The following is an 11,902-nucleotide window of genomic DNA, read 5'->3' as shown; positions in this document are numbered from 1 at the left end:
TCCAACCCATGCCAAGGCAGGAAATGTCCTATACTTTACTAAAGCAGGGTCTACACTACTGCTTTCAAACAGTTTATAACAGCAGTGACAACTGTTGGGGCCCAGGACACCCTCCTTATACAGTTTTAAAGCTGTTTTCAAAGTGTCATACCCTGCTTAGTGTAGATCTGGCCTAGATTGGTAGGAGAGTTCACATAAGTAGGTACATTGAGGATGATGCACAGTGACTCCTAGAATGGAGGGGAGCATGCTTGGAATAGGAATTCCGCTCGTACAAGAGACCCCTTCCTCTTTTTAAAAATGTAAATGAAAGGGCAAATGTAAATCAAACAAGACAAATCCTTCACTAGAACCATAATTAATTTAAAAATAACAGCAAATGATGAATATATAGGATGCTTGCTGGATGTTTTAAAACTTGATTCTTTTTTCTGCTTGTCTGTCTTGAAACAACAAGAGTTCCCAACATGCTCTTGACCCCCTAAGATTGAATGGACCCTGCTTGCTATCCCGTATTCTTCCTTACTCACTGGAGTTTGGGCACTATGGCCTCATCTGCACCAAGCAGGATATTGCACTATGAAAGTGGTATGAATGCAGTATATAAGAGGCAGGAGCCACACTACTGCTTTATAGCGGTACCGAAGTGCACTGACAACTGTTGGAGCCAATTGACCCATACCATATACCGCTTTCATACCACTATATCCTGCTTGGTGTGGCTCCTGCCTTTCATATAACACTTTCATACCACTTTTATAGTGTAATATCTTGCTTGGTGCATATGAGGCCTATGATGAACTGAAAAGAAAGGAGTCATGTTGGCCATATGAATGAATGAATTTTATTTATGGTCACAAGTCCAGCAAAACAACACAACAATATGAGCACATATAATATTCCCAAACCGGCAGAATAAAATGGGACTATGAATAAAACAATATGTGGTAACAATTAATTAGTACATGTCCCACATATTTTAAGAGATTAAACATTATCACAATCAGATGATATCATCCCACGCCAGCAATTGCATTTTAATGTAATACTTTTATGATACCAGCAAAAGATAACAACAATTTGCAAGCTTTTGAGATTGTTAGATCTCTTCATCCAGGAAGACGTTAGAAAAAGCAGGTGAAGTTATGGTGTCTCATGATCACAACCTTGAGAAGGAATGCAATAAACCTTGGACAACCTTGAAAATCTCTTTTGGGATGCACATAAAGGATTCAATGGAATCCGAGAGATAGTGTTTCATAGCTGCCTTTGCTGTATTTGTTGCCCATGAGCATAGGTACACACCAGCCATGGGGAAAGACTAAGGGCTCCTCTACACCAAGTAGGATATTCCACTATGAAAGCAGTATATAAAAGGCAGGAGCCACACCAAGCAGGATGAAGCACTATGAATGCAGTATATGGTATGTGTCAATGACTCCTGCCTTTTATATACCGCTTTCATACCACTTTCAAAGTGCAATATCCTTCTTGGTGTAGATGAGCCCTAAGTGATTTCAGTCCTTTATGGACCTCTTTTTACAACCATATTGAGCTGCAAATGTGTGAGGAGGTGAGCATAGAAATATGTTTAATAAAATAAACATCTATATGATGGATCTCAGAAAACATGCTCACCAAACCTGGTTACTGTCTTAAGTAAGATTTTCACAATATAAAATTACTCCAGTATTGGTTACCCAGAGTCATCAAGTTGATTTCAGTGTCAAGGAAAGGGGAACTGTTGGACACAAATAACTTAACCTTTGCAATATAATATTGCCATTGTAACATGGCATCTGCCAACAAGGATGAATCCATGTCCCAAAAAATCAAAGGGATTTGATTTCTGGGTTATTTAGTAACATATGTTTCATTTACCAGTGTGTTACATCACACATAGATCCATTTAGCTTCTCCCAAGTGTTTCAGGTAGGAAAACATTTTGGGAAAAAGGATGCCCCTCTAGGACTAATGGGGCCTCTCTACCTTGAGGATGATGGCAAATGAGGTCACTTTTCATCTCTGTTTCTTTATTATTATTATTATTATTATTATTATTATTATTATTATTATTTTATTTATTACTACATAAAATACAAACCAACATAACAATTAACATAGTAATACCTAACAAATTGCTTGAATATATAATTGTTAACATATAATGCTTTATCATAACATAATCCAACATAATTCAACATAATAACAAGTGCTCCCCCTTCCCTTCGGGATCATTCCTGTTTCCAAAATCTTAACACCTCTTCTGCTGGTGGTTTCCCACTTCCCTTAGAAAACACAAATATTAGGAACTGCTTCCAAATTTCCTCGAAATCATTCGTTTTTGCTATATCTCTTCTCACTTTTATGTTACATGTTAATTTATCATTAATAGCAATCTCCCATACTTCTTTATACCACTCTTCAATACAATAATCACCTTGAATCTTCCAGTTCCTAGCTACAATCAACCTTGCTGCAGTCAGTAAATTCGTTATCAATTCCTTAATTTCTTTACTACATTTTAAATCTTCATGTAGTGAGAGTAATGCAACTCTTGGTGTTTCTTCTATCTTCATTCCAACAATTTCTTCAATCTCAGAAAACACCATCTTCCACAACTTTTGCACATATTTACATTCCCACTACATATGTAAATATGTTCCTTTTTCGCCACAACATCTCCAACAATTTGCTGAATGCTGGTTATTTATCTTATTTAATCTAACCGGGGTTAGGTACCACCTCCATATAATTTTATAATAATTCTCTTTTATTCTCACTGACATGTTTCTCAACACTCTTTGTCTCCATAGTCCTTCCCAACTCTGCTGCCCTATCTGTACCTTCAAATCTGTCTCCCAAACCAATTTTCCTACACTATCCATCAACCCTTTCTCAAGTAATATACTATATATTTGACTCATTAAACCTTTTGTTACTGTATTTTCTCCCTTATCTATTTCTTTTTTAACAATTAGTTCCTCAAACTTCGACATCTCTCTACAATCTCCATTTTCTCTTACCCAATTTTTAGTCCATTGTTTCAATTGCCAGTAATTTAACCAAGTTAATTTTTTATCTTTTAAAACCTCTTCCATCTCTTCTCTTGTATTCATCCCTCTTAACCATTCTCTTAATTTCATTTTGAAATGCAAATGCAATAAGAGATGATGGGGAGATAGAAGGGATAGGTAGTATTAAAAAAATAAAACTGAATATGTTTGCGGACGATACATTGTTAACTATTAAAAATCCAATAGGAAAGATGGAAAGAATTAAACAGCAGTTGAAATAATTTGAAGAAATTACCGGGTTAAGAATAAATTGGTCAAAATCAGAGTTGATGTTATTTAATTATACTAAAAACGAGGAGAAGGAATGGGAAGGAAAAGAAACAGAAATGAGAATTAAAGAACAGATTAGATATTTGGGAATTAGAATAATAAAAATTTAGAGAATTTAGAAAAAGAGAATTTAATCGGTTTGAAAAAAGAGATGGTAAAATTGAAAAAAATATAAAAGATTGAACCTATCATAGTTTGGAAGAATAGCATTAATAAAGATGATTTTAGCAAAGATTAATTTTATTTTTAGGATGCTACCAATAAAAATCTCAGATTTAGAGTTAAAAAGTTGGCAGAATATTATAAATAATTATTGTAATGGGGAAAAGAGTAAATGGTATTTAAGCCAAAAAAAGGGAGGATTGGGACTCCCAAACATCAACCTATATTATGTAGCAAATAGGTTAAGACACATTGTAGAAGCAATTTTTGGAGTAGGAGACTTAGATTGGATGGAGGATAAAACCATAAGTAATATAGAATTAAATTTGGATAATGTATTTTTTAAGGAAGGAGGTAGAAAATGGGCTGAAAATATAGGTAATCCGCTTTTAAAGTTCCATTGGGAAATTTGGAGTAAATATAAAAAGGAGCTGCTTTCGAGCAGCTCCCCTTTAACACCGGTAATAATGTTAAAGATTTTCCCTGAGGACTTAAAGAGTAGATTAAGTAAACTTTTAATAGAGAAAATCTCTGTTTCTTTCACCAAACAATAAAGGCTCCCTTTTCCCTTGACCATTCATGTCCAACGTTCCCTGCTAAAGGGATAAGTGGAACCGCCCCCTCCCTGAAACTGAAGGACCAAGTACCTCTGACAAGAAAAGGCAGCTTTCTGAAAGAAGAACTTGGTGCACTGATGAGTACATGTCCATTGGGTGTAATAGAACTCCTTTTCGGGTTAATTTCCAGGAACATTATAATGATGCTCCACCATCTGGAACCAAAGTTAGTCAAATTACTCATGTTATGTTATTGTTAATTTGGTAAAACATGCTTTTGGTATGTTTGTGCTGGGGCTAGAACAATGAATGACCCTTGAATGACCCATAAGTGAATTTTCTGGAGAGTGCTTCCATAACCAAGGAGACTTGCTTCTGTGGTGTGTCCTAGTGATACTTTGTTGATTGTGAAGATCTCAGAGGTCCATTAGATGTATATAGGGGAAGCTATCATAAGTATCCTGTCCCCAAGTTGTTCTCCTGCCATTCTTAAACCATTCATCTGGTTATGTTGCTGTGGGGATTATTTTCTTAAGATCTCTGATCTTCTATTTCATGATAATAATATTATTTTCTATATAAAGCTAATATTATTTCAAGTCCAGTATATCAATAAACAAAGTGATTTGTTTTTTTTTGGGGGGGGGGTTGTTTTTGTTTTAAACTTCACTGGTCATGCTTTACCATCTGATGCTCTGAGTTGGAGAGGTGCAAATGTGGACTCAGATTAGACTGCCAATTTAATAAATGCTAGCTTCTGAGCCAGCCCCACCAGACAGTCTGCCATTTGACAAGAACACAGCCTATTCTAATTTTGTTTGAACAGAATTACTGGACTTATGCAATGATCACTTTGTATTAATTTATTTCTGTAATAGAAGAGAATTATAGGATTGACAAATACCATTGGGTCAAATCAAAATGGGCTATTTTGGTAACTTACATTTCTATTACTTTTGTGTTTCTCTAGGATACCAAGAACATCAATGAAAACACAAACTCTGTTATCTTTTTCTTTGCATTAGCTGTTCTCTGTTGTTCAACTCAGGTCTCACCACAATAATGTAGCATTTGGGGAAAAATATGCAGCAGAGTAACCCAGCACTGGAGGCCAAGATGGAGAAGATCTCCACAGCCACCATGTACTTTCCTCTTGTACTGAGGTAAGTTGGAACAAAGGACACCCATACACTGCAAAAGACCAACATACTGAAGGTGATGAACTTGGCTTCATTAAAACTGTCAGGCAACTTCCTGGCCAGGAAGGCTACAGTAAAGCTGACAGAAGCCAAGAGGCCCATGTAGCCCAGGACACAATAGAACATGGTGACTGACCCTTCATTACATAGCATTACAATTTCTTCAGTCATTGAGTGCATGTCCAAATCTGGAAATGGGGGAGAAGTTGTCAGCCACACAGCACAGATCCCAGCTTGAATAATGGAGCACGAGAGGACAATAGAAAAAGCCAGTCTTTTCCCCATCCATTTCTTCATCTGGGACCCTGGTTTTGTAGCCATGAATGCCAGAACCACAGATAAGGTTTTTGCCAGGATGGTTGAGAGGGACACAGAGAAGACAATGCCAAAAGCAGTTTGTCGAAGAAAGCAGGTGACCTTCTTAGGTTTTCCGATGAACAGGAAGGAACAGAGGAAACACAAGAGGAGGGAGATGAGGAGAATGTTGGTGAGGCTTCTGTTGTTTGCTTTGACTATGGCAGTGTCTCTGTGCCTGATGAAGATGCCAAGCACAAGAGCTGTGATCACATTCAATAGAAGCACAGAAGACATTGAAGTGATGGCCAAAGTGTCTTCAAAAGCAAGGAAGTTTGGAATCTTGGGAATGCATTCATCCTGGAATTTGTTTGTATAATGACCTTCTGGACAATTGACACAATTTTCCATATCTGAGGAACAAACATATAATAGTGTATGTGTAGATAGATAGATAGAAGAAGTTCAGCTAACCTAGTAGAAGACTTTGGCTATGTGTCAGTATAGAAATGCAATAACTAAATAAATAATAGAATGTTTTTTGTTTTGTTTTTAATTTTACAATGGGAGGAAGTGAAAACCTTTTCACAAAATGAATTGACAATTTTGGTATTTCTTCCATGAATTGCATGTGTATTTACTGTCGTCTTTCAGCGTTTCCTTTTTTCTTTTTACTTTTCCTTACTCACTCACAACTACTATTGAGTGAAATGAGAGAAAATTCCAAAACTACATATCGGTTTATTAGAATGGTTTTTTTGGGCCTTAGCTATACCCAAGGTTTATCCCGGGATCGTCCCAGGGTAATCCCTGTTCATGTAAATGACACACAGGATATCCTGGGAGCAGGCAGGGACGACCCCAGGATGCTGCTGGTATAAACCTTAGGTCTCACTAAGGCCCTGGTCTCTCCCACACTAGAGGCATTCAAGAGGCAGCTGGACAGCCAGGGATGCTTTAGGGTGGATTCTTGCATTGAGCAGGGGGTTGGACTCAATGGCCTTGTAGGCCCCTTCCAACTCTGCTATTCTATGATTCTATGAAATACCCTCCCCTGCTACTTTGGATGACTACCAGAGTGTTACCTCCCAGAGTGCAGGACACGGAATAACGGGCTCAAGTTAAAGGAAGCCAGATTCCAGCTGGACATAAGGAAAAACTTCCTGTTAGAGTATGACAATGGAATCAGTTGCCTGGTGAGGTTGTGGGCTCTCCCACACTAGAGGCCTTCAAGAGGCAGCTGGTCAACCATCTGTCAGGGATGCTTTAGGGTGGATTCCTGCATTGAGCAGGGGGTTGGACTCAATGGCCTTATAGGCCCCTTCCAACTCTATGATTCTATGATTCTATGTCCTTTCAACATCTTCTCAAGCAACCTCATTCCAAGAGAAATGATCACTACTTTCTCTTCCTGTCTTAGCCATTTATTTTTCTTTCAAGTTCTTTCAACTTAATTCTAGTGTATCTAATTGTTCATAGACACTTAGCTCTACAAATATGATGGATAAAGCATTGCTTTACTTGTCTCCCAAGGTTGCCATGGTATATTTCATCAAAAATGATTAAGGAAAACTCTGAAAATAACTACAGCTTGTGCTTAGTAAAGACTAATGAGAGCAATATGCAACACATTACATCTTAAAAACTCTTGGGAATATAATTGATGACACAGCATGGAGAAGGGTTGCTTGCCAATAAAATGTAATCTTTAATATCATATGTCCTACCCTTCTGGTCTGAGAACATCCCATCTGGACATCGAGTACAATCATAGCAGCAAAATTTCTCCCCCTCTTTCTTTTTCTTGCTATAACCTGGATGGCAGATGTCATTACACAGCGAAAGAGGTGGGACCTATTGAAGGAACTTAGTATTAAGACAATGTTTGAGGAATTAATTCAAATCAGTCTACGAATCAAAAGGAAGGCCAATGATACTGAAAACTGGATCTCTATGTACAGATGGCACATAAAGTAGGGGCATGTCTACACCTCCCAGTGATCCGGGAGGGAGGGGGAAGGGTCTCATGATATGCTGATCATGAGATCCTCCCCCTGTGTTCACACATGGATTGCGACATCTAGGGAAGAAGGAGAACATCGCGCCCACCATTTAAAATAATAATATGAGATAGGACCTGGAGCGCACCTGTGCTCCAAAGCAAAAGTATTTTTCTTTTTTTTAAAAAAAGGCCTGACCCTACTCCCCTCCCCACCCCCGATGGGCATGGAGCACTTGAAGAGCTCCATGCCCTGTGCCTGGTTCCCAGCTCCTTGTATTTACTTGCGAGGAGCCAGGATGAATCCAGGATGGCCACCCATACCTCCCATGGTCTCAAGACAATCCCTAGACTATGGGAAACACTGAGAAAAAAGGATAGGGAGATATCCCAGGGAATGGAGGGATCATCCCTACCTGCTCCTGGGATCCCCTGTGCATTATGTGGATGTACAGGGACAATATCCCCAGGATATCGCCTGGTGTAGACATACCCTAGGAGGTGTATCTTTTGTACTAAGCATGCCTAGATGTTGAGGGTTTTTTTTTATTTGGAAGACCCCTGCCCCCATACCAATTTATTCCTTCCAAAAAGCCTTTTCTCCTCTTTCCCAATATGGTATTACAAGGAATTTCCAAGTAATTACGCTTTGTCTAAAGAAATGCATTTATTTCCCCACCTGAGTCAGGTCTCTGTGCCATTTGATGCTGTCCTCATGAATGGTGAATCCTTTGCCTGCAGGAGGATGAGGATCCAACCTTCCCACTTTGACCTTAACATAGGACTTATTTGGGAAGGTGACCAAGTTGGTAATATCAAATCCCCCCTCAAATTTCCCGTGTTCATTAAATGTAATTTCATCTCCGGCACTGTTGTTGAATGAGATCGTCTGAATCAGTGAGTGGAGCTAGTTGAGAGAGAAAGGGATCTAAGGAGCAGAGTTGATTTAGAGTGACCATATGAAAAGGAGGACAGGGCTCCTGTAGTAACAGTTGCATAGAAAAGGGCATTCTAACAAGTCTCATTTGTATATATGGGGAACCTGGTGAAATTCCCTCTTCATCACAACAGTTAAAGCTGCAGGAGTTATACTAGAATGACCAGATTTAAAAGAGGGCAGGGCACCTGCAGCTTTAACTGTTGTGATGAAGAGGGAATTTCCCCAGGTGCCCCATATATACAAATGACACCTGCTGAAATTTCCTTTTAAATACAACTGTTAAAGATACAGGAGCCCTGTCCTCCTTTTCATATGGCCACTCTAGCTTTATTGTCAAACCAAAACTTGGTTTGACCCAGCCTGGAAATTAAATATTAGGGGAAATTGATAGGAGGTTTAGTAAATTTAATTAAATATGACTTAGCATGGGAAGGAGAACTGGTGACAAAGGTTGATGTCCCTCCAAATTGTATAGGAGTCAAGTTAAGCACCCCAAATTTGATTTTAATATTGGAAAATATCTATATCCCCACTGGAAGATTTCCAGTTTGTGACCCAGAGGGTTGCCCTCTTTGCAGTTCATGTGGCCAGTTCACTGAAAAAAAGAAATGAGCCGTTACAAATTTTAATAGGTCTTAATGGGCTTACATATCTTCATTTTATTAAAATGATTATGTAAGTTTTAAGGTTTATTTTAATCCCAGAAGCCCCATCATTAGGCCATCCCTGTCAGGAGTAATGGACATCACCTCTGAGGCAGAGGCTGAACAACCCTCTGACCGCCGGGAGCGCCATCACCTCAAGCAACAGGCTAGTAGGACTCCTGTGCGACAGAGTGCATGCCTGCAGAAAAGGTCTCCTCGGGAGAAAGTGACTCCTAAGGAGTAAGGTTCTGCAAAGGAGGCTTGATTATGACAGCTGAGCTCTGGATGGGGTCCAGCAGGCTTTGAGCTTAAAAGCCTGCATTAGAAATCAGCCAGGATTGGAAACTAGTTGGTAATTTGTAATTCATCTGATTCTAGGGGAAGTACACAAATCAGGAAAACAGAAAGAACAGGACTTTACACCACCTTTCTGAAAGCAGAAATGCAGCACAAGGTCCTGAAACCCTATTTTTCCGTTCCATGTGGTGGTGGGGAAACATCATCATCATCATCATCATCATCTATTTATTTCTTACCCGCCTCTCCCTTTGGATTTAGGCAGGGAACAACATTAGAACAGGAATCAATGCATCTTAATAATTCTTGATTTAACATTGATCTGGATAGGCCTGCCGGAAAAGGCTAGTCTTTAAAGCTGCCTTAAAATCACACAGAGAGTTAATAATTTTACAAATCTCCCATGGGTATGATGTTTTCCTGAAGGGGGAAATAAATATGAGACCATGTTCCTTTTGTGTGTTTACATGTGCTGATCACACACCCACACACCCAAGTTAAACTTTATATATTAAATGCACCCTTGATTAAGTAGGATTGTAGTACACATTTATTGCTTCACCATTAAACTCCAGAAGCAGCAGCAGCAGCCCAGGGTTGTAACAACTTGGTCCATCCTGCCTTCTATCTTGTCCCCTGAACTGTGTCTCTGCCTGATGCCCTGTTTCCTGACCTTTTGGACTGCCTAACGACCCTGCTTCTGGACTGCATAACACACTGACTGTGTAACCATGTTTGACCTCATGCCTGTTATCATGACCACTCCTGTTGTTTCCGGATCCTCTTGTCTGACTGACTGCTTGTGCGCTGACCTCTGCCTGGATTTAAACCATCTTGGTTATACCCTGAACTGCATTTAGAGTCTGCACAGCCAAAGGAGGAAAGATGTCCAGTTTTTATTGGCATCACTGCAAGGGGAGGGTTCTTCCCCCTTGTAATTTTGGAATATGGAAAGAAAGCACCTCACTAGCACAATTACTATATTTTCCTAAGTTCCAATAACTTTGGTGTGTGTATGTCTGTGTCTGTGTGTGCACATGTGTGTTAGAGAGAGGGAGAGATTACTAGAAAATCATGGCCTGGGAGGAAAGTATTGGGAGACCCAATAAATATAAGACACCCATCCCAATTTTAAGAAAAAGAAAGGACATAGATCATGTCTACACCAGCCATTTATCCCAGGATAGTCCTGGGATCATTCCTGTGCATGCAAATGACACACAGCGGATACCAGGAGCAGGCAGGGATGATCCCTCCATTTTCCTGGGATACTCTTGAGGTGTTTAAAGGCCCATAGATCCTAGCTACATCATTAATGCAACATACTGTAGTTTAACATTTGGTGGTCATTAGGATACTAACTACTACAGACACTCCATTGCCAACGAAAGAGTTTATGTTATTTGACTTCTGTCGGTGAGGAAAGGTTACCTGCCAGGGTTGTACATTCTCCGGTGACAATCTGTCTCTGATCCCCATTGTTCTGTGGTTGACTCTGGCCGAGTAGAAGATATGTAATGCATGTGCCACAGCATAGACAGCATTATAGATACTGTAGCTGTGGCCACTCATAGTCTTGTCAAAAAAGGGCCCAGGAAGACTCTCCAGCATCTCTTCTCCACTGCATGTTCCACCTATGAAACTCAAAATTGAGTTTGAAAATGAACAACCAAATGCTTGTTCCCAGAAATCATGAATAAAACCATCTTCTTTTTCCCAGGAAGGATTTACAAACTGAAGAAATTCTTGGAAGTCTTGAAGCTGCTTTGATGGAATTGTAAAGGAGATGGCACCATGGAGCAACTTTATATCAAATCCACCAACCACTGCAAAGGGACTTAATATAAAATCAATTTGGGCTGTCGTTATCCATACTTTTGCTGCAGACAATGTCTCCGTATACTGTGGAAATAATCGCTGAATTATCCTGCTTGCTAGTATAAAAAATTCCAACCGTGTTATGGCTGGAGATTCTCCATGTACTACAACGGCATTGGCTTTGCTCTTCATAAAAGTGTGCAAAACACTCAATTTGTCAAGGGCCATTTGATATAGATCATATATATACATATTTGTTTCAAACCTTTCTGTGAATGCTGAACAGATTCTGTTGTGCAAAAGCAGAGACTCCATGGTCTGCAAGAAATGATCTCCACCCTCATCTTCTGATGCCATGAGTCCAATCCATTTCCATCTGAAATGCTGAAATAATTGGACAAGTCCTTGGTACTGAAGGGCTTCACTTGGGACCATGCAGTAAAAGGAAGAGAACTTGGGTTGATCATTCACTGTGGCTTCAAATGATCCATATGAAATCTAGAGAAGAGAAGAGAACAAATCTAAAAAAGAAAAGGGAGGGGGACTTCAATCATCCCCCCCCCACTTTAGGCCCAATCTGGATCAAACTCCTTCATCCCTCAAATTTACATTATCAAAACTAAATTCAGCTGTAATATAAGAAGC

At 39.4% G+C, this 11,902-nt stretch overlaps 1 pseudogene; it reads right to left on the bottom strand.

The window, feature by feature from the left end:
• Window positions 1-5,049: 5,049 nt before the first annotated feature.
• LOC134405805 (vomeronasal type-2 receptor 26-like) lies at window positions 5,050-11,692 on the bottom strand (annotated as a pseudogene).
• Between the last annotated feature and the right edge of the window lie 210 nt (window positions 11,693-11,902).

This window comes from Elgaria multicarinata, chromosome 11 (genome assembly GCF_023053635.1).
Source record: "Elgaria multicarinata webbii isolate HBS135686 ecotype San Diego chromosome 11, rElgMul1.1.pri, whole genome shotgun sequence".
NCBI lineage: Eukaryota > Metazoa > Chordata > Lepidosauria > Squamata > Anguidae > Elgaria > Elgaria multicarinata.
Note: the sequence above shows the minus strand (reverse complement) of the source record. Positions and strands in the feature narration are given on the sequence as shown.